We start from the raw sequence: 27,296 nt of genomic DNA, 5'->3' as shown, positions 1-27,296 counted from the left end.
AATAAATCTTCAACATTTATGTAGCTAACGGGGATGCTGGGTAAAGATACTGTAGTTAGTGCTTATTTTATTCCAGGCACACCCGCCTAGGAGCACATCCTTCTTGTATCTATCCTGTCGAGCTCTTGACGATTTTGTTCATTTGAAGTGTTTCATGTTTAGATACTTCAGAGAAGACAGCTTCAAGCTCCTCAATCTCTCCTACCAGGGAAATGCTGCTGTTAGAATTCAATTCACTGGGGCATGTAACTGGCTGCTTCATGGACTGGAACTGGCAATTGAGACTGAAAGGTAAGTGAGTGGTGAGCACTGCTGCCACACAGCGTCAGGGACCCAGGTTTGATTTCAGCCATATGCGACTGTGTGGAGTTTACACGTTCTCACCATGTCTGCGTGGGTTTCCTAGGGTGCTCGAGCTTCCTCCCACAGTCCAAAGATGTATAGGTTAGGTGTATTGCCTATGCTAAATTGCCCACAGTGTCCATGTATGTGCCGGTTAGGCCATTAGCCATGGGAAATGCAGGGTTACAGGGACAGGGTGGGTCTGAATGGGATGCTCATCATAGGTTGGTGTGGACTCGATGGATGAATACCCTGTTTCTGCACAATAGGGACTCTATTCTATTCTCATGAAGAAGAATGTACTTGTCTCAATGTGTTGCAAATTTGTGGCATTCCCTCTTCAAAATGCGGTGGATGCCAGGACAATGAGCAGATTTAATGAAGAGATACAGATGTTGAATTTGCAATGAGATGAAGGGTGAGAGAGAGCAGGTGGGAAAACCCAGCTGAGACCGAGGTGAGCTCAATCATCACCGTATTAAATGGTGGGGCTGGTTCGAAGGGCTGCATTGCCTCTCCTGTGCCCAGTGCTCATCTTCTTACGGTAATAACTGGAAAGCTGCATCCAAAACTCACCACCTTCACCAAAGGAGATTTTCGGAAAAAGCAGGCTAGTCAGGTGGATTAGCGTTCCAAACTTAGATAGTGAGGAAGCGTGTAGGAGATAGTGATTTTGCAATTTTAAACTGAGGGGAGACAGGGATTTATGGTTTTAGACTGTGAGGACATTCACACCGTCCAGAATAGTCTGTTGTGAATATCTATCCTATACTTTAATACGACAATGTAACACAAAACACCCAGGAAACTTCGCCTCACCTCGTAATCTGGTAAAAGACTTCTGATAAATCTGGTTGAACTTAGAACACAGCTGGAAAGGTGGAAGATTAAATCTAATCCCAAGATCAAGTGCTTAAACAAAGGAGACTACAATAGGATGAGGCAGGAGTTGGCTAACGTAGACTGGAAGCAAAGACTTTACCATGAGAAAGTTGACGGACAACGGGGGAATTTTTCGAAGTGCTCAGCAAAAGTATATATCAGTGAAAAGGAAGGACTGTAGGAAAAAGGAGTAATCTGCTATGAGTGGCTCAGGAAATAAGGGAGTCTATCAAATCGTAATAGAAGGCATACAAATTGGCAAAGACTACGGAGAAACTAGGAGATTAGAGAAACTTTAAAGATCAACAGAAAGCTAGATGGGATTGGGGGAGGAAAGTGATGAGTAACTGTCCCCAGGGCCGGAATAGCAGTTTACACTGCTAGAGAGGAACCTATTGTGTGGGGAACATATGGCCTCTGTAATTGTTGAAGCACCTCACTGTCACCATAGAGATAATCCTGATCAAGTTACAAATCACAGCACACTCCAAAAGCTTGTACTTCCAAATAAACTGTTGGACTATAACCTAGTGTTGTGTGATTTATAAGTTTGTCCACCCCACCCCAACACTGGCTCCTCCATATCAGAATCCTGATAGACAGCCCCACTGAAACTGAAGTGCCTGTCAGATACTTGAGGGAGCCGCAGGGGTGTATGTTTTAACCACAAAGTGTGAAACTGAACTAGACTTTCTAACTGCCATTGCCATGGAGATAATACTGAGAGAGACTCTCTATTCAAAGTCCCAAACCACAAAGGTATAAAGAATGGGAGCTTTACATCGGACAGGTGGGGAGTTACCTGATGCTGCTTGGAGGTGTTCTGCATGTACACTATCCAGGTAACTGCCATATCTCATCAATAAAGACTCAAAGAAGACCTCTCAGAGTTCTGTACCAAGTTATTCTTATCCTGCAGGGTTTAGGAATGAGTACACCGCAGTCAGTCTTCACAGTGGAGGATACGAAGAACATGCCAGTAATTGATAAGGAGACTGAGGAAGGTGAGGACCATGAAACAACGATTATCACCAAAGCATTAGAGCTGGGCAAGCTAATGGAGCTAAAGCTAGATAAGTCTCTTTGCCCTGATGGAATACATCCCAGGGTGCTACCAGAGATAGCAGGAGAAATAGTAAATATACTTGGAGTCAGAGCCCTACAGCAGAGACAGGCCCTTTGGTCCAACTGGCCCATGCCGACCAGAATGTCCATCCACACTAACCCCATTTCCCTGCACTTGGCCCACCTGCTTCTGACCCTTTCCTATCCATGTATTTGTCCAAATGTCTTTTACCTGTTGTTAATGTACCCGCCTCAACCACTTCTACTGGCAGCTCATTCCATATACATACCACCCTCTGTGTAAAACAGTTGCCCCTCAACTTCTCTTTTATTCTTTCCCCTCTAACCTTCAACTGATGTCCTCCTGTCCTTGATTCCCTGGGAAAAAGACTGAATGCATTCACCTTACCCATGCCTCTCATGATCTTACACACTTCTAGAACAGTACCCACTCAGTTTCCTCTGCTCTAAACAAAACAATCCTCGCTTGTCCAACCTCTCCCTATAACTCAGGCCCCTGAGCCCTGACAACATCCTTGTAAATTGTTCTGCACTTTTTACAGTTTAATAACTGAAACCTACACTGCATTCATCATATTTCCAGTATTTCCCCACGGCGCTGGAACCGATGTGACAACGCCAATGGATTACAGTCCATGATCGAGAATGAACTCCTTTACAACAATCCCATTTTCATAGTGATTCCCATGGTGCAGGTATCCTTGTGTCTTTCTGGTTGTATGGTTAATTAAAGACTTGTCCTTCTACAAAGCAAAGCTGTGGCTTAATTTTTCCTGGGAAACATGCCATGATTTTTCAGACTTTCAAAAACAAACAAACTCTTTCTCCACAGTCACCACGGTAACATGGACTTGGCTGTGTCTCAGTAGATTTTCCAGTCACACTGAGATTTGAAATATTCGCCCATGGACAGAATACACACCTTTCCTTCCACATGAAAAGGCCAATGAATATTCAGATCGGCACGGATCAAGTAACTATCAGATCTGAACATGAAGTTCAATTTGAATTTCTCATCCATAAATCCACCCTTTCAGTATCCTACAACTGAGAAAACAACTCACCACATTAATACAGGATGGATCTTTATAAGATAATTATAGTATTAAATTGTAGTTTCATGTTTCCCAAAGTTTTAACTCTCAATCTAACAATTTCTTTCTTCTGTGAACTGAAATCCAAACCAACCTCCTCACTCCTTTCCTCCACACCTGGTTCTCACACACTCTGTCCTCTCTTTGAATTCAGTTTCCTAGCTCTTGTCTGCGGACTAAGAACCAAACCAATGAGTCTGATTCTGAGTCCAGCCTGGGGGGTGGGGGGGTGAGGGGAGTTGTTGGTGAATCTTCTGATGACAACCACCCTACATACACTGCTTCCTGCACACTCTGGCCAAAACCCGTCTTACTAAAATGAACCAAATTAGAACTCAAATTGCAGGTCCATCCTTGTCACTTTCCACAAAAACCCTGAATCTTCACAAAAAAAAAAGAGTTCTGATAACTTTCTGCAAAATGCTGCCCCACTGATAGTCTGATCACATGGCAGGGTACCAGGAAACAGGCCATTCCCCTGGGTCTTGCTCCGGAAAATGCCAATGACAGATTAATTCGATACACCCAGAGCCTCCTTCCCAGGCACTGACCCGTACTGTGCACACTCCCACAATAGGCCAGCACTGTGCCCATACACTGGTCTCCTCTCCTACAGCACGTGCTCCCGATCATACAGGAGTCCGGGAGACTGACAGCAGCTGCTGCCCAATATATCAGAATCCCTACAGTATGGAAACTGGCCCTTCGGCCAAACAAGTCCATACCGACCCTCCAAACAGTAACTTGCACAGACCCATTCCCCTACCCTAAATTTACCCCTGACTAATGTAACTAATATTATGGGCAATTTAAAATGGCCAATTCACCTGCCCTGCACATCTTTGGGATTGTGGGCAGAAACCGGAGCACCCAGAGGAAACCCGCTTAGACACAGGGAGAATGCACAAACTCCGGGTTTGGCTGGAATCAAAACCGGGTACCTGGTGCTGTGAGGCAGCAGTGCTAATCACTGAGCCGTCTCTATGGACGGGAAGGGGCGGAGCTGGAGAACTGGGGTAATGGGATTGTAAACAATGAATGAATGTGGACGACACTAGGGGATGGACAGGTCAGTGAGGGACAGGAGCAGTGCAGCAGCAGGAGGGGATCCTGGACAAACTGTGCAATGGGAGAGTCTGACAGGAGAGAAACTACAGGAAGGTTCTGTTTAGAGGCTGAGGCAGGGACAGCTGGGAGACAGTATGGCCTGGTGGCTTGGGCAGGTTTTCTAATCAGCCTCTTCAAAGATGCTGTTCCTCAACTCTGAGCCCGATCCTCCTGGTCCAGAGGTAAGGACACTGCCACCATTTCCTGGTGGGCAAGGGATACGGGGACCGCCTTTCAAAAAGGAACTCAATTGTGTTGGTGACATTAACAAGACTCAATACACAGTCACAGACAAAATGCTGGTGTACTTGAACTTCATCCCGAATATTAACACCTATAACTGGGTAACGCAGACCCCGATGTACAGAGTTAAATCCTGGATATTAATAACAGCTTTGTGCATGGGAAATCATGGCTCATGAATCTGACTCAGTTTTTTTGAAGAAGTAACAAAGAGGATTGCTGAGGTCAGAGCATGGACATGATCTACATGGACATGATCTACATGGACTTCAGTAAGGCGTTCGACACGGTTCCTCACTGGTCAGCAAGGTTAGATCGTATGGAGTACAGAACTGGCCCAAAAGTAGAACGCAGAGGGTGCTTTTCAGGCTGGAGGCCTGTGACCAGTGTAGTGTCACAAGGATCGGTGCTGGATCCACTACTTTTCGCTATTTATATCCATGATTTGGATGTGAACATAAGTATTGTAAGTAAGTTTGCGGATGACACCAAAATGGGAGGTGTGGTAGACAGGGAAAAAGATTACCTCAGAGTGCAAGGGGATCTAGATCAGATGGGTGATGGGCTGAGGAGTTCAGTTTAGAAAAATGTGAGGTGCTGCATTTTGGAAAAGCAAACTTTAGCAGGCCTTTACAGTTAATAGTAAGCTCCTGGGGAGTGCTGCTAAACAAAGAGCCCTTGGGAGTGCAGGTTCATAGTTCCTTGACAGTAGAGTAGCAAGTAAATCGAATAGTGAAGGCGGCGGTTGGCCGGCTTGTCTTTATTGGTCAGAGCATTGAGTATAGGGGTTGGGAGGTCATATTGCGGCTGTACTGGACATTGATTCGGCAACTTTTGCAATATTCCATCAAATTCTGTTCTCCTTCCTATCATGTTTAAGAACATCCATCTGAAAGAGGTCAGAAAAGAAGTATAGCATGTTGCCAGGGTTGGATAGGCTGTTTTCTCTGGAGCTTCAGAGGCTAGACAGTGATCTAAAAGAGATTTTAAAAATCAGGCCGGGCATGGATAGGGTAAATAGACAAGATATTTTCCCTCCAGTGGGGGAGTACAGAACTAGGGGTTTGGGAGGGAGGGTAGGCAGACAGGGAGTGGGTGGATTGGCAGGGGTGGGACAGCAATGGGTAGGGAAAGAGAGGGGGGATAGAGAGGGGTGGCACAGAAACAGGTGGGGACAGAAAGTAGGATTAGAGGGGAGGGGAACAGAGGGTGTGACTGATGGTTGGGGGGGGAGAGACGCGGTGGGCGACTGACAGGAGGGGGCAACCGACGGGGGGGGTGCGACTGACAGGAGAGGGGCAACCCACTGGAGGGGGCAAACGACAGAGAGGAGGGACAGACCGAGGGGGCAACAAATGGGGGATCAGACCGACAGAGGGGAGGACGACCCATGAGGGGGTGGGGCGACGACAAAGAGGGGGGGAACAGACAGAGCGGGGGGGGAGACGGGGAGGAAGATGGAGAGTTATTTTATAGATCTACAACTCAACCCTGTTTGTGTTTTGTCCTCCTCACCTTAATTCCCTCTGAAGGGCTCAGAACAACTGCATAGTTCCTGGAAAGTTTCAGGGAGATCAGGTGCTGAACATGGAATTTGGGACACTAACATTGAATGGAATGTGCTGGTCAATAAATGGACTCTGGTTCGACTCCACTGTCTGTGTGGTGTTTGCACATTCTCCCTGTGTGTCTGCGTGGGCTTCCTCTGGGTGCTCTTAATTTCCTCCCACAAATCCAAAGCCATGCAGGTTAGGTGGATTAGCTTTGGGTAATGGTAGGTTACAGAGTTAGGGTGGAATGCTGTTCCGATGGTTGGTATGGTCTCATGGGGCGAAAGGCCTGCTTCCACACTGCAGGGATTCTGTCACTGAGTATAGGGGTTAGGAGGTCACGTTGTGGCTGAGTAGGGCATTGGTCAGGCCAGTGTTAGAATACTGCATTCAATTGTAGTCTCCCTCATTTCAGAAAGATGTTACCAGTATATGACTCAACCTCTTAATGGCAAGTTCTTGGGAAGTATTGACAAACAAACAGACCGTGCAGTGTAGGTTAATAGTTCCTTGAAAGTGTAGTTGAAGGTAGACAGGTCGGTGAAGGTGGTGTGCGGTATGCTAGCTGTTATTGGGCAGTGCATTGAGTACAGGAGCTGGGAGATCATGTTTCGGTTGTACAGTTTATTGGCTTGGCCACTTTTGGAATGCCCGCTGCTTTCAATTCCAGTCTCCCTGCTATAGGAAAGATGTTGGGAAACTTGAAAGAGTTCAGAAAAGATTTACAAGGGTGTTGCCAGATTGGAACATTTGAACCATAGGGAGAGTGTGAATAAGCTGAGGCTATTTCCCTGCAGCACTGGACACGTTAGGTGGCTTTAATCGAACTTTATCAAATTATGAGGATCAATGATAGGGTGACTAGTCATGGTTTCTTTTTTCCCAGGGTAGGGGAATCCAAACGAAAACGTAAATCTTTTTTCCAAGGTGGAAATGACAAATTCTAGAGCCACACATTTAAGAGAGGGAGCAAGTTTAAAGGCTATGAAAACCGGAACAACTGCAGATGTTGTAAACCAGGAAGAGAAACAGAAGCTTCTGGAAACGCTCAGCAGGTCTAGCAGCATCTGTGAAGAGAAATCAGCGAGAACCTTTCTGAGGGTGACCAGACCTGAAACTTTAACTGATTTTTTTCACAGATGCTGCATGACCTGCTGAGCATTTCCAACAATATCTGTGCAAGTTTAAAGGGAGTTGTGTCAGACAAGTGTCTTGTGCAGAAGGTGGTCAGTGACTAGAATGTATTCTCTTGGGAGATGGGAAAAGCAGAAACAATCACAGTTTAAGAGGCATTCGGACAGACACATAAGCAGGCATGGGTTATCAGGGATATGGATCATGTTACAGGCAGATGGAATTAGTTTGGGATGGCATTATGATCTGCACAGACACGATGGGCTGATTACTCTGGTGCTGTAACTGTTATGTTTTCCAGGGGTTAGAATGTTTTTTGAAGTAACAAAAATGATTGATGAGGGCAGACTGGTCGACATGATCAACGTGGACTTTAGTAAGGCATTCGGCAAGCTTTCTCATGGAGACTGGTCAGCAAGGTTAGATCTCATGGAATAAAGCAGAAACCAGCTATTTGAGTACAGAACTGGCTCAAAAGTAGAAGACAGAGAGTGGTGGCGGAGGGATGCTTTTCAGACAGGAGGCCTGTGGACTGTCACAAGGATTGGTGCTGTATCTATTATTTTCCGTCATTTATATCAATGATTTGAATGTAAACACAGGAGGTATTAGTAATTTTGCACATGACGCCAAAATTGGAGGTTTAGTGGACAGTGAAAAAGATGACCAAGGCTGCAATGTTTCCTGTAGGTGTCACCATTTCAGATACTGCCCGACCTGCTGGGGATCTCCAGCACTTCTTGGGTTTGTTGCAGATTCCCACCATTTTGTGAAGCACTGGAGACAGAGAGCTGTACAGCTCCAGATTTTGTTGACTCTGATTCCTGGGATGTCAGGACTGATGGATGAAGAGGGACTCAATCCTCGTTTAATCCTCCTTTCCTTTGGTTTTCGGAGCCGCTGACTACATCACTAATATTCTACCTCCCACTCTCTGTCCTGAATCTGACCCATCTAACCTGACACTTTAACTTCCACCCCCCTGCCAGACTAGTTAATACCTCACCAATGGAACTGGCAATAGCGCCCCCCCCTCCCCAGGAGATTTGACCCAGCTCTGCCCAGGGGTAACCGGTCAGGCTGGTACAGTTCCCACCTAACCCAGAAACGCTCCCAATGCCTGAAGAATCTAAACCCTTCCATGGTACACCATTTCTCCAGCCACATATCCGGCTGATCTACCCTCTTATTCCTGCTCTCACTAGCACATGGCACTGGGAGCAAGTCTGACATCATTTCATTTCAGGAGCTGCATTATAATGTGTCCCTGCTCTCCCAATATCTAGCTTTCAAACACTCATCCCTTTGTTTCATGCTGTCGTTGGTATTGATGTGTTCTCCAACCACGGGCTGTTTACCCTCCAGCTCCAGAATGTCCTGTAGCTGCACCATGATATCGCGGATCCTATCACCAGGGAGATAACATACCATCCTGGATTCATGGCTGTGGCCATAGAAGTGCCTGTCTGTATCACTGACTATCGAATCCCCTGTCACTATCTTTCTTCCCGTTCTGGGCAGCAGAGCTATCTACGGTGTCATGAAATTGGCTGTTGCTGATTGCCTCTGAGACCAACACATACGCACACACACACACACGAATCCCAAGCGGTATACAGTATCTGTTTGGGAAGGGAATAACCACTGGGAACTCCTGCACTTCCTTCCTGAGCCTTTTACTTGATCTGATGGCCCCCCATTCCCTTTCTGCCTGTGTAACCCTCACCTGCAGTGTGACTAACTCACTGAACATGCTGTCCATAACATTCTCAGTATTGCAGATGCTCCACAGTGAGTCCACTCACAGCTCCAGGTCTGAAAAGCAGTTTCCCAGTAGCTGCTGATGGGCACATTTCCTGCACACATAGCCCGTCAGGGACACTGGAAACATCCCTAATTTTCCCACATTGTACAAGATGAGCACACCATGGGTCTGAGGGCTCCTGTCACACAGGCTCTCTAGATTCAGCTAGTTACTCCCATTTAGAGAATTTAAATGAGCGAGCAATCTTCCTACCCTTCAAACATTGTAATCAAAATCCCGTATTCTTTACTTAAGTTGATACGTTATACCTTAAAAACTGTTACAAAATTTCCACAGGTATCGCTTACAAACTGGCTGTTCCCTTTGGGACCATGTGAATTTCTGAATGGGCTGAAACAAAACGGAGTTTCAGCTTCACATTCTCCCTGTCCCACCTCACTCTGTTTACACCCAACTCCAAAATACTCATTGAGCCAAGCAGCCCTCACAGTGCAGCCCTGTCATTGTCATTGTCTGCTCACCCCTACACTGCCCTCAGCCTCCTGTACGGTTCCAATACATCTCAATGGGAGCTCAGGGACAGCATCTCATCTTTCAATTCAATCCTTTGTAGCCCCAGAGTCAACATGGACCTCAGCAGTTTCTGGATGAACAGACAGTTGTTAGAATCTGGAACATCCCACCTAAAATGGTACTGGAATTTGTGTTTATAAGGAGCTGCAGGGAATTGAAAATAAGGAGTTTACAGGTTAGCATCATGAAGTGGGTGATTGGGACTAAATCTGACACTCCCTACAAAGAGACGAAGTGCAATCTGGACAAATCTATGCTCCCCCTCAGACCAAAACAGACCCTGAGCTTCCAGTTGCCTGCCACTTTAACGAGCCCGTTCCCTGGCCAACATCTGTCTCATTCTTAATGCAGTGTTCCAGGGAAGCTTGATGCAGAACACTCCAGAACATACCAAATGGCCCTGTATTTCAAGGACTGCAATTTCCCCTCCCATGTGGTCAACAATACCCTTCAGTGTATCTCCACCACTTCCTGCACCTCTGCTCTTGAACCCCACCCCTCCAACCGCAGCAAGGATAGAACCCCCAAGTCCTCGCTTTTCAGCCAGATACAACACATCATCCTCTGCCATTTCCACCACCGACAATCAGACCCCACCAACAGAGATATCTTTCCCTCCACACCCCTTTCAGCATTCCTCAGAGACCATTCCCTGTGACTTCCGCATTAGATCCATGCTCCCCACCAACCCATCCTCCACTCCCAACACCTTTGCCTGCCATTGCAAGAGGTGTGAAACCTGTGCCCACACCTTCCCCTCACCTCCATCCAAGACACCAGAGGTCCCTTCCACATCCAGCAGAGATTTTCCTGTACATTGAATAACCTCATCTATTGTGTTCATTGCTCTCTACAATGGGGAGACAGGACGCCAACTTGCAGAATGTTTCAGGGAACCTTTCTGGGAGACGTGCACCAATCAACCCCACTGTCCTGTGGTCAACCATTTCTACAACCCACCCTCTCACTCTGCCAAGGACATGCATGTCCTGGGCCACCTCCACCACAAAATCCTAGCTACATGACTCCTGGAGCAAGAATACCTCATCTTCTACCTTGGGACCCTTTAAGTACAGAATCAATGTTTCATCATTTCCCCTCCCCCCCACCATATCCCAGATCCAGCCCTCCAACTCAGCACCACCCTCTTGAACAGTCCCACCTGTCCATCTTCCTTCTTAATTACCCACTCCACCCTCTCACCATTACCCTCCACCAGCATCTTCCTATCGCTTTCCCAACTACCTTCTAGCCAGCCCCACACACACATCCTATTATCTGTCAGCCCTCTTCCCCACTCAGAATCCTGCTGAAGGGCTCAGGCCCAATATGTCAATTCTCCTGCTCCTTGGATACTGTCTGACCGGCTGTACTTCTCCTGCGCCAAACTTTAACGTAAGCTGGAAGAACAAACCTCATTTTGTACTTGGGGGACCCTTCAGGCCTCTGACCTTAAAACTGAATTCATTAATTTTAGGTCCTAAGTCTCCCACGTCCTTGCGCCCTAGTGCCCCACCCCACACACCAGGCCTTGTTATTACATAGCCTGCCATTACACATTACCTATGGTTAGTCACTAACAGTCTCCATTAACATCTATTCACTCTCCCCCAGCCAGATCATTACTCATTCCTTTGTCCAATTGCTGCTATATCTCTTTTTGGACTATATCACCACCTATCATTTACTCCTTAACCCCTACCTTCTGCATATAAACTGACATTTTTTCTCAGTGACATCAGTTCTGAGGAAGGGTCAGCGGATCCAAAATGTTAACTTTGATTTCTCTTCACAGATGCTGCCAGACCTGCTGAGCTTTTCCAGTACCTTCTGGTTGTTGTTTCTGATTTAAGCATCCACAGTTCTTTTGGTTTTCATTTACTGGGAGTTTCTAATTCAGGTCTAGCAGCATACATCATGAGTTTATAAACCCTCCCAGTCCACACTAATCCATTTCTCTCCCACTCCCTTCACACTCACTGGGTCTCTTCCCACCCCCTCACCATGACACTGCACCTGCACAGCTCATGGTTACATGTTGGCCTGTTGGCAACACCCCTCATTCACTCCCATTGGCTGGAGGATTGCACCTAGTCTCCTATTGGTCTGAAGCTGCTGTCAATCAGCCAGGCCCCATTGTGACATGAGTGGTGGGATCCTCCCAGGAGTGTGGGAGGCTGAGGGGTAACCTCATAGAGGTTTATAAAATCATGAGGGGCATTGATGGGATAAATAGACAAGGTCTTTTTCCTGGGGTGGGGGAGTCCAGAACTAGAGAGCATAGGTTTAAGGTGAGAGAGGAAAGATATAAAAGGGACCCGAGAGACTACTTTTTTCACGTAGAGGTGGTGCGTGTATGGAAGCTACGGTCAGGGGAAGTGGTGGCAGCTAGTACAGTTACACCATTTGAAAGGCATCTGGATGGGCATATGAATTGTAAGGGAAACGAGTCAACTGTACTAGATTAAGATAGGATATCTGGTCGGCACGGACGAGTTTGACTGAAGGCTCTGTTTCCGTGCTGTATATGTCTGTGGCTCTGCCCTGGGATGAGCTTCATCATTCACAGTGAATGGGGCAGTATCACAGAGCACAGGGGTTGGGGGCTATTCAGCCCATTGCGGCTATACTCTCTCCCTCTGGACATGCTGCCAATCTGCCCTTCCTCCCCTCCCATTTACCTGTAGCACTCCAAATTTATCCTCAAATAGTTAAATTCCGAGATGTACAGCACAGAAACAGACCATTCAATCCAACTCATCCATGCCACCCATTTATCCCAAATTAATCTTGTCCCATTTGCTAGCACTTTGCCCATATCCTTCTAAACTTTTCTTAATCACGTACCCAGTCAGATGCCTTTCAAATGTTGTAATTGTACCAGCCTCCACACTTCCTCTGGCAGCTCATTCCATATTCAGCTTGAAAACATTGCCCCTAAGATCCCTTTAAAATCTCTTGCCTCACACCTTAGGCTTGTGCCCTCTAGTTTTGTACTCACTTAACTTTGGGAAAAGACCCTGGTTGTTCACCCTATCCATGTCCTTCACGATTTTATGTACCTCGAAGGTCATCTCTCAGCATCCAATGATGCAGGGAAAACAGCCCCAGCCTATTCAGCCTCTCCCTATAGCTCAAATCCTCAACCCTGGCAACACTTTTGCACATCTTTTCAGAATCCTTTCATGTTCTGTAATATCACTCCTACAGCAGGGAGACCAGGACTGAAAGCAGAATTCCAGATGTGGCTGAATCAATGTCCTGTAGAGCTGCAAAACAATGTCCCAACTCCAATACTCAATGCACTGACCAAGTACACCAAACGCCTCCTTCACTATCCTGCCTATCCATGATTCCACTTTCAAAGAACTATCAACCTGCACGACAAGGTCTCTTTGTTCAACAACACTCCCCAGGACCTTCCCATTAAATGTATAATCCAGCCCTGATTTGTTTTTTCAAAATGCAGCACCTCACATTTATCTGAATTCACTCCACCTGCCACTCCCCAGCCCATTTGATTGAAGTCCCATTGTACTCTGAGGTAACCTTCTTCCCGATCCACTTCCTCCAGATCCAATTTGGTGTCTATATAAAGTCACGAACCATAGGAATCATTGATATAAATGATGAAAAGCAGTGAACCCTGCACCGATCCTTACACCATATTGCTCATCACAGGCTTCCAGTCCGAAAGGCAACCCTTCACCACTATCCTCTGTCTCCAACCTTACAGCCAATTTTATATCCAAATAGCTAGTTCTTCCACCTTGAATGTCTTTCTGAAGTCCAAGTTAGTGATTTCCATACACAAAGCCATGCTGACTGTCCCAAATCATTTCTTACCTTTCCAATTACATCTAAATCCTATCCCTGAGAAGCCCTTCCAACAACTTACCTGACTCCAGGCTCACCAGTGTAATGTTCCCTGACTTTTCCTCATCACCTTTCTCAAATAATGGCGCCAGTCTTCCAGCACCTCGGTGATACAAATATCTCAGCGAGGGACCCAACTATCAGTTCCCTAGCTTCCCACAAAGTTCTGGGATTCACCTGATCATGTATCAGGGATTTATCAATCTTGATGCATTATACAAGTTCCAGTGCCTCATAACTTATATGGACACTTGTCAAGTTATCCCTATTTATTTCTCCAAACTCTCTCACTTCCATATCCTCCTTCAGTAAAAGCGGACATGAAATACGCAGATAGTATCTCTCCTGCCTCCTGCAGATCCATAGACAATTTTGTTGATCTTTGAGGGTCCCTATTCTCTGCCTGGTTACTCTTTTGTCCTTAGTGTATTTCTAGAATCTCTTTGGATTTTCCCCAAACCCATTTCACAAAGCTCTCTCGTTTCCTTTTTGCCCTCTTAGTTTCCCTCGAGTATACTCCTACTGCCCCTATATACCTGTAGGTATTCACACAAACCCAGCTGTCTGGACTTGCCATATCCCTCCTTCATTTTCTTGACCAGAGCCACAATTCCTCTTGACAGCAGCATTCCTTACACCTCCCAGCCTCGGCCTTAACAGGAACATACTGTCTATATACTCATTGTCGCAGGCCTATGGGGGCAATGGCAGATGAAGACAGAGAAACAATCAATCATTCTCAGTAAAGAGGCAGTGCTGGGAAAGATACCAGCCGAAAGGTAGTTGGGTCTCCTGGCCGTGATGGAATGCATCCCCGGGGACTGTAAGGAATGGCAGTGGGTAAATAGCAAATACACTCGTGATAATTCACTAAAATTTGCTGATTCTGGGACGGTTCTAACAGATTGGAAAGCTGCAAATGTGATGCCAATATTTTAAAATGGACGTGTCAGCATAACTTCTGTAGTGGGGAAAAATGTCCGATCTCTCAAGAAAGAAATAGTGAGCTATGTGGATAGAAATTGTCTCATCGAGCAGACACAGCATGGATTCATGAAAAGTGGACGACACTAAGATGAGTGGTAGAGCAATGTGTGCAGAGGCCACTGTCAGTCTGCACAGGGATACAGAGAGGTTAATTGAGTGGTTAAGGGTCTGGCAGATGGAGGACAATGTTGGGATATGAGAGGTCATCCATTTTGGTCGGACTAACAACAAACTGGATGATGAAATGGTGAAAACATGCAGCAGGCTGCTGTGCAGAGGGAGCTGGGTGTCCTTGTGCATGAATCACAGGAAGCTGGGTTGCAGGTACAGCAGGTAATTAAGGCAGTGAAGGGAATATTGTCCTTCATTGCTAGAGGGATGGTTATGCTGCAGCTATACAGGGGGCTAGTGAGGCCACACCTGGAGTACTGTGTACAGGTTTTCGTCCCCTACTTCAGGAAGGATGTAATGGCGCTGGAGGGGGTGCAGAGCAGGGTCACTAGTTTGAGTCTGGAGTTGAAAGGGTTGCCTTCTGAGCAGAGATTGACAAAACTGGCATGATCCTCATTGGAATTTAGAGTAATGGGAGATTGCATAAGAAAAATATAAAATTATGAAAGGAGTAGATAAGATAGAAGCAGGGAGGTTGTTTCCACTGTGGACTGGACAAACTATGGTGCATAGCGACAAAATAAGGGGGTATCAGATTTAGGACTGGGTTCAGGAGAAACTTCTTCAGCTAAAGGGTTGTGAATCTGTGGAATTCCCAGCTGATTGAAATAGTTGAGACTTTCATCTTGAATGTCTTTAGGTAAAAATGTAGATTTACGAACAGGAAAGGAATTAAAGGTTATGGGAGAGAGCAGTAAAGTGGAGCTGAGATCAGCCCTGATCTTATTGAATGGCAGAGCAGGCTGGAGGGGCCAGATGGCCTCCTCCTGCTCCTATTCCTTATGTTACGTTCCCACTTTTCAGCCGTCCCTTTACCTGGGAATAGCAAAGAAGTATTGAAAGATTTTATCTTGTTCAATCACAATGCACCTTTATCCAATTTAGAACAGCAACTTTTAGATCTGGTCTATTCTTTTTTGGAACTATTTTAAAACTATTATAATTATCAGAGAATCCAGACAGTGGGGAAGCAGGTCATTCAGCACTGACCCTCTGAGACTCCCACCCTACCCATGTAATGCTGCCTTTCTCATGGATAATCCACCCAACCTGCACATCCCTGAACACTGTGGGTAATTCAGCCTGGATAATCCACCCAACCTGCACATCCCTGAACACTGTGGGTAATTCAGCCTGGATAATCCACCCAACCTGCACATCCCTGAACACTGTGGGTAATTCAGCCTGGATAATCCACCTAACCTGCACATCCCTGAACACTGTGGGTAATTCAGCCTGGATAATCCACCCAACCTGCACATCCCTGAACACTGTGGGTAATTCAGCCTGGATAATCCACCTAACCTGCACATCTTTACATAGTGGGAGGAAACCAGAGCAATCAGATGAAACACACGCAGATATTAACAATAAGGTGATCAATCCTTTCTTATTTCCCAGTTCCGTCCAAATAATTTCACTGAACTTACTCCCATGAATATCGTCCCCAAGCACAACTCTAATGCTATCCCTAACCAAAAACACCACTCGTCCTCCTCTCTTGTCCCCCTTTCTATCCTTCCTATAGCATCTATACCCTGGAACATACAGCTGCCAGTCACATCCATCCCTGAGTCATATTTCTATAATACCGATGATATCCCAGTCCCATGTTCAAACCATAACCTGAGCTCATCTGCCTTCCCTGTCAGGCCTCTTGCATTGAAGTAAATGCAGTGTAACTGCTCGGTTCTACCGCGTTCTGCCTTGACTGTTTGATTTCTGAACTGTACCAGCCTCAGACTTACCTCCTTTCTCACTATCTCTTTAGGTTTACCCCCACTCCCTCACTGGTTTAATGCCGCCCGAGTAGTACTAGCAAATCTCCCTGCCTGGATATTAGTCACCTTCCAATTCAGGGACAATCCATCCTTCTTATTCAAGTCACTTCTACCCCAGAGGAGAATTCAATGACCAAAAGATGTGAATCCTTCTGCCCTACACCAGATCTTTAGCCAATCATTCATCTCCTCCATCCTGCTATTCCTACTCTCACTAGCATGTAGCATTGGGAGTAATTCAGATATTACAACCGAGTATCTACTTTTTTATATTCCAGGCTAATTTGCTATATTCTCTCATCAGGACCTATCTTTTTCTCTTCCTGTGTCATTGGTACCAATGTCCAATGACCTCCCACTGGTTATTCTACCCTTTAAAGAATATTCTGCCACCAATCTTTTCTGAACCTTTCAAGTTCCACAACATCCTTCTGATAGGTGGAGAACAGAATTGCACTCAATATTGTAAGAGTGGCCAAACCGATGTCCTGTACAGCCACAACATGACTGCCCAACTCCTGTACTCACTGCTCTGACCAATAATGTAAATCATACCAATCACCTTCACTATCCTATCCACCTGCGACTCTACTTTCAAGGAATTATGAACCTGCACTGTAAGGAAACGTTGTTCAGTAACACTCCCTCGGACCTGACCATTAAGTCTATCAGTCCTGCTAGGCTTTGCTTTTCCAAAAAGCAGCACCTCACATTTATCTAAATTAAACTCCATCTGACACTCCTCAGCCCATTTCCCCATCTGACTACTGTGCCACCGTGCCGCCCACAAGGGGAGAGCGCGAACGCAGACCCCCACTACCACAAATTTTGCTGTTGAGTATCCCGCATTTGGTGACATCGCAGGCGTCAGCACACCCGAAGTGCAATGGGATAGCCTCGTCCTGGGAGCGCCACCGCAATGATCATGGTATCTCCCCTGCCAGGTTAGTATAGAGACTTGTAGAGACTCTTCTTCACGAATCTCTGCCTTACCCACAGAGACAGTATATTTAATAGGAATTAGACAAAGACATATCAGTCACATGGGCGATTGTCATTACAAAGTTTAAAGCTGGTAATTATGACCTTACAAAGCTTGATGAATGGCGATGTCCTGCGTTAACGTATGAATGGATTACAGAAACTGATTATCGTATTGTTCATGATTATGTGTTGATGGGAAGAGATTAAGGCTGGAGGGTTCTTCCTTCAGTAAATGGGGGATTCACTTACCTATGCTAATATGGAGGGGAGGTAAGACAATGGGAGCGGGAGGCAGTTTAACAGGGTTGTGCCCAGGGCTCTCAGTCTTGTCTGGAAAGGGCAAATTCCTCTGTCTGGGGTTACGGGGGAATCCACATGTGTGGCTGCAAGAGGTTCTATTTTGAGATATTGTCAGCCTCCCCCCTTCTGAGGTGTTCTGTCTGTATTGAAAGAGTACAGGCATTCAGTTAATGAAATATGGCCTTTGGCAAGGGAATGTTTAACCCTTGAGACCCCACAGTGTCCTGAAAGAGAAACAAAAGGTATGGAACAGGCCCCTCTGTGGTATTTTAACTTCCTCGTTCTGACCAGGAATCTGTTGACCAGAATTGGATGCAATGATTGACTGTGACCTAACTAGAGCTTTGTCAATGGTCAGCATCTTTTCCATGAGTTTGTTATCATTCCCCCATTAATGAAGCCCAGCATCCCATTTGTTTTACTCAAAACACTTTATGTTTTCTCTCCTTTAATAAGTGGTGCACATTGTCCCCCATTCCTGCTGTCCTGCACGTTGTGTCTGTGCCATTCAAATATATATTGACTTTCTACATTGCTTCTCTCAAAATGAATGAACTTATTGTGTGTTCTCATGAAGAGACATATTCCACTCAAATTATTAACTCTCCTCCACACATTCTACCGCCTGGAAAACAGAAGAGTGTAGCACCGGAATAATCGGCCCACCATGTCTGTGTGGATCATGAAGCTATTCCAAACTAATTCCATCTGCCTGTACATGATCCATATCTCTGCCAACCCATGTCTGCTTATGTGTCTGCCCAAATGCCTCTTAAACGTTGTGATTGTTTCTGCTTTTCCCAACTCTCAGGCAAGTACATTCCAGTCACTGACCCACCTTCTGCACAAGAAAATTGCCAACACAACTGCCTTTAAACTTGCACATGTTGTTGGAAATGCCCAGCAGATCATGCAGCATCTGTGAAGAAAAATCAGTTCATGTTTCGGGTCTGGTCACCCTTCCACAGAAACGTTAACTTTAATTTATCTTCATAGAAGCTGCTCGACCTGCTGAACATTTCCCGAAAATGTTTTTGTTTCTGGTTTACAGCATCTGCAGTTGTTTCAGTTGTTTCAGTTTTCATTTCCTTTAAACTTGCCCCTACTCCCCTTAAATCTATGGCCTCTAGAATTTGCCATTTTCACCGTGGAAAAGGATTCAGATTATTCACTCTGAGCCTTTCAGATCACCCGCAGCCACTGACTTTCACAAGACAAAAATCCAAGTCTTTCCAACCTCTCCCAATCCGGGCAACATCCTTGTAAACCTTTTCTCTCACTGCACTAAGCCTCCACATCCTCCTTTTTATATGGTGATCAAAACAGCACACAATACCCCAAAGGTGGCTTGCCCAACACTAGCGTTCCGTAATAATATTTGTTTCCAGGTCCTCACCAACTCCATCTCTTTGTCAATCTCTGGCATGTTATTAGCGCCCTCCACTGTGAAGACCGATACAAAATACCTGTTCAGTGCCTCCGCCATTTCATCACACCCCATAACTAAATGTCCCTCCTCATCCCCTGAAGGACCAACATTTACCTTAGCCACTCTTTTTCATTTAAAGTTTTCATAGAAACTTCTGCTATCTGTCTTTAAATTATGTGGTACATCTTTTCTCTCCTGTTCTTTCCTACGGTTCTTTCTCACTCTTTTTGTGACTTTCTTCTGATCTTTAACGCTTTCCCAATCTTCCAGTTTCATGCTGTTTTTGACCACTTTGTGTGCCTCATCTTTCAATGTGAGAGATGGGAAGGGAGAGTGGGGAGGGGACGGGAGGGAGAGGTGAGGAGGGAGGGGGAGAAGAGAGGGTGGAGGAAGGGGAGGTGCGGGGATAATTGGATTGGGGAAAGAGGCATGGCAGAGGAAAGAAGGGGTGGAGAGAGGGCTGTAGGAGAGAGGGGGTAGGAGAGAGCTGGGAACGGTGGGCGAGAGTAGGAGGAGAGATGGGAGGAGAGGGAACAGGAGGACAGGGGGTGAGGAGCAAGGAGTGGATGGCGTAAGGGGGAGTAGAGTGGTGGAGGGTGTATGGGAAGGGGGTTGTAGGAGAGAAGGAGAGGAATGAAGGAGAGGAGTAGAGGTGGGGAGAACGTGGAAGGTGGAGGACGGGAGGAGACAGCGAATGAAGTGGGGGGACGAGTGATGGGGAAGAAGGGAAGGAGAGGGGTTAGGAGAGAGGAGGAAGTGAGGACGTAGGGGGCGTTTGGGGTGTGAGGCGAGGGGGAGTTTGGGGTGGAGTAGGAGATAGGTGGTGGGAGGTAGACGAGAGAGGGACATGAGGATTGGGGAGGAAAGAGGTGAAGATGCGGAGGAGGGGAGGACAGTGGGAGGTGAAGGGGAGGAGAGGCGGAAGTGGGGGAAGGAGGGGGAATGTGAACAGGGAAATGGAGCAGAGACAGGGAGGAGAGCCAGGGAGGAGGGGGCAGGAGAGATGGGAGAGTAGAAGGGAGGACAGGTGGGAGGAGAGGATACAAGGGGGTAGGGAAGGAGTTCAGGAGAAGGGGTGAAGAAGAGGGGGATGGGAGAGGGGAAGAAGTGAGTGTGGAGAAGAGGGGAACGAGAGGGCAGGGAAGCGGGAGAGGAGGGGAGGTGAAGAAAGGAGAGGTGGAAGAAGAGAAGGGGTGAGGAGAGGGAATGAGGAGAGAGGGGAGAGTGGAGAGGTGAGGGGGAGAGGGGAGAAAGAGGAGAAGGGGAGGTGAAGGGGAGGAGAGAGAAGAGAGGGGGACAGGAGAGAGGAGAGACGGGAGGGGGAGATGAGACAGCGGTGAGGAGAGAGGGGAAAGGGGAAGAAGAAAGGGGAGAGGAGACAGTGATGAGGAGTGAGAGGAGAGAGTAGTGAGGAATGAGAGGAGAGGGGAGAGGAGAGAGGGAAGAGGAGAAAGAAGAGAAGGAGGAGGAGGAGAGTGGGATAAGAGAGGGGAGTGGGAGAGGGGAGATGGGAGAGGGAGAGCATGGGGGAGGAGAGGGGGATGAGGAAGATGGGGAGGAGAGAGAGGAGAGAGGGGCAGGAGAGAGAGAGGGAGAGGAGAGAGAATGGGAGGAGAGGTGTATGGAGCGGGGAAGGAGAGAGGGGGGAGGTTAGGGGGTGTACGAAGAGGGGGAGGAGAGAGAGATGTAGGAGAGTGAGGGGCGAGGAGAGAGGGGAATGAGAGGGGGAAGAGGGTGGGGAGAGAGTGGGAGGAGAGAGGGGAAGGACAGAGAGTGGGAGGAGAGAGAGGGGATGAGAGAGGGCGCAGAAAAGAGGGGTGAAAGAGAGAGAGGGAGAGGAGAGAGAGGTGGAGGAAAGAGGGGCAGGGAGAATGAGGCAGACAGCAGCAGGGGCAAAGGAGGGTTTCAGAGGGGGGAGGAGGAGAGTGGGTGAGGTGTGGGGGCGAGGAGGAGGAGAGCGGGGGGATGTTAGCGGGGAGAGAAGAGGTGAGGGGGAGTAGGTGGTGGCATGGAAAGAGGGAATAGACAGCAGGAGGCGTGGGAACAGAAGGAGGTGGCGAGAAGAATTCGGGAGGACAGAGTGGTTGAAGGTGGGGAGGAGGAGATTGGGTGAAAGACAGAAGTGCAGATGGGTAGGACAGTGAAAGTGGGGGCGGAAAACGAGGAGGGAATCGTGAAGACAGGTGAGGGCAGGGTGGCAGAGGAGAGGGGAGTAGGATACTGGGGGAAAGAGAGGGGTGGAAAGATGGTTAGGAGAGTAACCCACATAGACCTTGCTCTGTCTGAACAGTTCACCTTACCCTTTGGGCAACTCCACTATGGCCAGTCCACCCAGACCTGCACACCATTGGACCGAGTGAGGAAACCCATGCAGACACTGGGGAGAATGTACACACTCTACACAGACGGTTGCCTTGGGCAGGATTTGAACTGGGTCCCTGGCAGTGTGAGGCAGCAGTGGTAACCACTGAGCCACCGTGCGACCGTAATGAGAGAGAGAGAGAGATGAAGTGAGAGTGGGGGAAGAGAGAGTTGAGAGGGGGAGAGAAGAGTGAGGCAAGAGAGAGGGGAGAGCGAAAAGAGATGGGAGAGAGAAGAGAGAGTGGAGGAGAGAGAGGGAGAAGAGGGTAGGAGGAGAAGAGGGGTGAAGAAGAGGTGGAGAAGAGAGCAGAAGAATGAGAGTGTGAAAGAGAAAACGAGAGAGGAGAGAGAAGCGAAAGAGAGAGCGACAGTGAGAGAGATAGAAAAGGCAAAAAGGGAACAAGTGACCCCCAGCCCACACTCTGTCACACTCAGACAGAGCTGAAAATGTGTTGCTGGAAAATCGCAGCAGGTCAGGCAACATCCAAGGAACAGTAGATTCGACATTTCAGGCATAAGGCCCTTCTTCAGGAATGAGGAAAGTGTGTCCAGCAGGCTAAGATAAAAGGTAGGGAGGAAGGACTTGGAGAAGGGGCGTTGTAGATGCGCTAGGTAGAAGGAGGTCAAGGTGAGTGTGATGGGCCGGAGTGGGGTGGGGGTGGAGAGGTCAGGAAGAAGATTACAGGTTAGGAAGGCAGTGCTGAGTTCGAGGTCGGTTCCGTCGACAGGTGCTGAGGAAGGAGATGTGGCTGTGGTAGCAAGTCTGTTTGAGAATGTGGCTGAAGAGCTTCTGTGCAGAGGAGATGACCTGGGGTGTGCAGTGAGCGAGGGAGGGACTCCCTCTGCAATCTTCTTCGTGACCTCTCTGCCCTCACCCCACTCTGGCCTATTACCCTCACCTTGACCTCCTTCCATCTATCGCATCACCAATGCCCCTCCCACAAGTTCCTCCTCCCTACCTTTTATCTTAGCCTGCTGGACACACTTTCCTCATTCCTGAAGAAGGGCTTTATGCCTGAAATGTCGAATCTCCTGTTTCTTGGATGCTGCCTGACCTGCTGCGCTTTTCCAACAACACATTTTCAGCTCTGATCTCCAGCATCTGCAGTCCTCACTTTCTCCTCACAGACAGACAGAGACAGTAACAGGTCAATACTCCCCCTGTCAGCCCGCATGGCTTGAGGATAATGGCTGACTGAGCAATGTTCAAATACTCCCAGAATCTATTACCCAAGCCCCATCTACTCCCCAACCTAGTTCATCCTGTCAGCTCCCAACTACCTCCAACTGGAACACACCTCCCCCAGGTATGGGATACACCAACAATCACCTAAGACTTTGGTACAGATCGTCAGGGAGGATATGATGGAGAAATTGTATGCAGTGATTGGTAATGACTGAGGATGCAACACTCAAATGCCAATTATTTCCAGTTTGTGATGAATCGATTGATCAAGTCAGATCTAGAGTAAATGTTTCTTTGGCGTTTCCTGTCTATGAATCTTCTTCAAATATTCAAAGAAGTTTAATAAAGGCAGTGTCTGTCCAGGTGAGAAATCAGAGAGACAAATAATTCCCTTTGTTTGATACTTTTGTGTATATATCCTTCCTTGAAATCCTTGGAGAAAGAAGCTTCAAAGATCCATCACTATGAGGGCAGAGAGAAAAGAATAATCAAAATAAAGTAAGAAATTGTCTCTAAACATTAACATTATTTCTCTCTCCCAAAAGGTGCCAGTCCTATTGGGTTCCTCCTGCACCCTCTCGATAATTTCAGAAACTCGCATTATCCCTCCTCCAGGTCGAGGGTGATCAGTATACTCACAACAGAGATCATCATACATTGTGAAGGATGGGAGGGTCCAGAGAGGGGATAGACTCATTCATTTACCAGTAAGATTAAGGAGTGATTTAGGATGCAATGGAGCAACTGGAGTTGAAGCGAGATGCAATAGAGCTTATTGGCTTATAATTGGTATAGATAAGGAAGATGAAAACAAGATGTTCACATTAGCTGGGGGAAATGGACGAAGAAATACAAAAATTAAGATTGTGGATAGATTGACAGGGAGGATTTGATGAAGTCGCTATATGGAAGAGATTCAATGTCCACTGTATCTTAATGGATCTCATTTGGACTGAACAGCCTGAAGTTCTGTATTTAATTTTCAGATTCTGTCAAGCCGTGTGCTTGAATTATCCCAGTACCAGAGTCATAGTGATGTAGCTCAGGCAGTCATTTTGAACGATCTGGGTATCTTCTAATTCCCAGTTCCTTTCCCTCTGGGTGTTTGCAGACCCCTCAAGCTCTCTGACACTTTTGGTAATGAAAGCAGGAAAATTGGTGACAGACTCTGAAAACAGTGAGAGCTCCAGTTGTTCCACCGCCCTTCAGATCCCCGCTAACCTTCCTGCTTTAGGGAAATCGGCACGCCTGGTTGGTGACAGGCTGTATGACTCCAATGGTCAGCAGTGGGCTGAAAGATAAAGGTTGGTAGTTTGACACCATCCAGGTATGGAGCTTTGGTTGTTCCAGATCAGACTATGGGAATACTACCCTAGCTCCATTTAAACCGGAAAATCCATGGCAAGGTTGAATTGCAGCCCAAACCATTGATGATTCTGTGTTCCCTGGCTCCACACGGAGTAAGACAGGGACAAACACTGCTCTCTCCAGACCCCTGCTGTCAACAGACAGTGGCCACTGCAGCTCCCTGCACAGCCCTGGGACACAGCTTACAGAAACTCTCCCATCCCCACTCCCACCTCATGAATGGCGCTTCCCGTGTGAAAATCTTTACATTTAATACGGGAACGGTTGCAATCCAACCCCTGTCCCCAAGATGAGAAGCTGCAGGATTTTGTGATGAGAACAGTGTTATGAAGTTGAAGACGTGCCCTCCACCTTCAAATGAGAGTGAATGCTGTTCGGAACTGAGCGCTGACAAATACCTGTGATGACCAGCTCGCAGTCTCAGCCTGTACTGGAAAATTGGAAAGATGTAACGGTTGGCTGTGGAACAAGTCAGTTTTGCTTGGTAATTAAGAAACAATTCCAATTTTACCAATCAATTTAAATTATGCCTCAGAATACTAAAATTCAATCGCTCTTGAATTTAGTGTTTAGAAACACTGCAGAACCGGGTGCTTCCACGATGTTACTCCCACTGACCATTCCCCATGAAACATGCCCAGGTTCTCAGTTGAGGATTTTTGCTGGGAACCTTTGCCCCTTGGCTTTGAACCAGGCCGCCTGCCCAAGGAAAGCAAATGTGGTACTGTTTTTAGTGGAAGGATCAGAGTCCAGGAACTCCACTGTGACACAGAATGGCCATCAGTGCTGTACACATCTGTGCATATTCAAAACCAGTTTGGCGAACACTGTGAAAATGTTTCACACAGAAATGAAATGGGATTGTATTCCGTTTCATCACTCGAGCATGTATGAGCGAGCAAATTCAAAGCCAGGTTTGCTGACGTGAACAGCAAGTTACAAATCTCTGCTCATGTCAGTCTGAAAGGCTGCCATCGGGAATAAGGCTATTCTTGCCCGATTTTGAAGCGGGGAGTTTTCGTGTATGAGGTGACTCTAACAGTCACTACACTACAGGAAATATCCCCGCGAGCAGCTGGTGTTCAGAGTCGGCCAGCACTAAAATTTACAGCGGCTCAACGCTTCATCTTTCTGTTTCCAGGAGCTGGTTATTCTCCAGCGTAATTGGCATCATTTAAAAAATAAAATCACGTGAAATTGCTCACAAAATATAAACAAAGATGGTGTCAGGGATGCACAGTTTGGAATGACGGGCGAGCCTGAACATACTGGGACGTCTTACCCTTCATCGTCAGGCATGACCTTAAGGAAGGTTTGTCAACAGAAAAATTTGAGTTATTGATCTCTGCAATATGGGGCGAGTTAAAAACTGGAGAGCATAGGTTTAAGGTGAGACGGGTAAAATATAAAACGGAATGAGGCACCTATCCCACAGAGAAGGTTGTGCGTGTATGGAATCAGCGACCAGAGGAAGTGGAGGAGGCTCGTACACTCAGAAGATTTCAAAGGCAACCGGCTGAGCTTCTGGATAGGAAAGGTTTAGTGGGATAGGGGCCAGATGCTGGGAAATGGGAGTTTGTTTAAAATGCATTTTAAGAGACATTGAAGCATGAATGCTGTTCTGGGGACAGTGCGAGGGCAATCAGCCATAAACAGCTCCCAGATCCTTCAGAGCAATTCCAAACTGCACTCCCAAAATGTATTGGAAACTTGGTGCACCGCCACCTCCCGAAAAGCTCCGAAATGAGGGAAAAGAAAGAACTGAACATGAACGGACCATGAAAAGTTAAGAGATTCCCAAACACAGTCTCGTTTAGATTAATTTGCCCATCCGATCAACAATGCGGCAGTGCCTGCTTCCTCCATCTCCAGGGCAGAAGGGAAGGAAATAAAAGAAATTTAAGACCATATGACATCACAATGTAGTGGAATTATTTTCCCATTCGCCAGAACACCAAATAATGGGAAGTAAAGTCACTGCAGGATTTTGTTTCACAACAGCGATGCAATACCAATCTCCGTTCTGTTTCAGTGAAAACAGTGAATAACACAACTTGGCCGGAACATGATGCAGCAGTAGAACCGCTTGAGAACGGGGACATTTCATGTGGGACGCAAACGTGATCATAACAGCATGGACATTGACAGGATAGAGAGTGTGCACTCTACCAAATCAGAGGTACATTTCCAAAAGCAAAACCACATGGTTGTGTTGGAATTTAAACACAGCAGCATTTAACAGGCTGCAGTAAAACAAACAGCACACCCACAAAGGGCAGCGGTTGGATCTGAACTCGAGCCACCTGAGAGTTTGTAGGGAGAAAGCAGTTCCTTCGGTCACTTGGCCACGAAACCAGCCACAGCTGCAGTGTATTGTCTTACACCTTCCATGGTGCTCCTGTGAAACATTAGAAGCAAAGTCATAGGGAAACAGTTCTGTGATCCCTCTCCTGCCGGCACAGCTGCAGGGATATGACCAACTACAATATCAATCTCGCAACAAACATTCAATCCAGCCAAAAATCATTTGATAGCTGGAATCAAGCTTCTGAGATTTGCTAAAGCCACAAATGTAATGTCTGTATGAGAGACTGTATATTCGGATATGATTGGGCAAAGTAACCATGAGCTGCATGATATTGCTGGTATTTGGATTGTTGCTTTGGTAAATGATTTCGTCCTCTGCTCGAAACAGGACAACTTTCAGTTTTTGAGGATCTTAACAGAAGTCAAAAGGTGATTGCCCCACCCCACCCCAGAAGATGTCAAAGAGGTGCTAACTGCCCTTGAGTGCTCTTTGTTCTCGATGTGAAGAGCTCTCTGCCAGAGTCACCTTCATGTCTCTGGTTGCTGAGTGAAACACAAAGAAGGAGCCCCTCAATCCAGACAAAAATCAATGGTAAGCTGAGTCTACCTACTCAGACTCTTTTCAGCTACAAATGTTTCTGTGAGTGCGTGAGAGTATATGTTCGGTTACGATTTGGTCAAATCACCATGAGCTGCTTGACATTACTTCAATTTCGATTCTTGCTTTGCTCAATGATTGCTCGAAACAGGACAACTTTCACGTTTACATG

General features: G+C 46.8%; 1 non-coding gene across 1 annotated transcript; it reads right to left on the bottom strand.

Moving 5' to 3' along the window:
* Window positions 1-17,379: 17,379 nt before the first annotated feature.
* LOC132814085 (U1 spliceosomal RNA) lies at window positions 17,380-17,543 on the bottom strand. The gene has a single exon (XR_009644298.1). It is a non-coding gene; the product is annotated as a U1 spliceosomal RNA (small nuclear RNA).
* Between the last annotated feature and the right edge of the window lie 9,753 nt (window positions 17,544-27,296).

Source organism: Hemiscyllium ocellatum, unplaced genomic scaffold (genome assembly GCF_020745735.1).
Source record: "Hemiscyllium ocellatum isolate sHemOce1 unplaced genomic scaffold, sHemOce1.pat.X.cur. scaffold_667_pat_ctg1, whole genome shotgun sequence".
NCBI lineage: Eukaryota > Metazoa > Chordata > Chondrichthyes > Orectolobiformes > Hemiscylliidae > Hemiscyllium > Hemiscyllium ocellatum.
The sequence above is the reverse complement of the archived record's forward strand: the minus strand, read 5'-3'. Positions and strand labels throughout refer to the sequence as shown.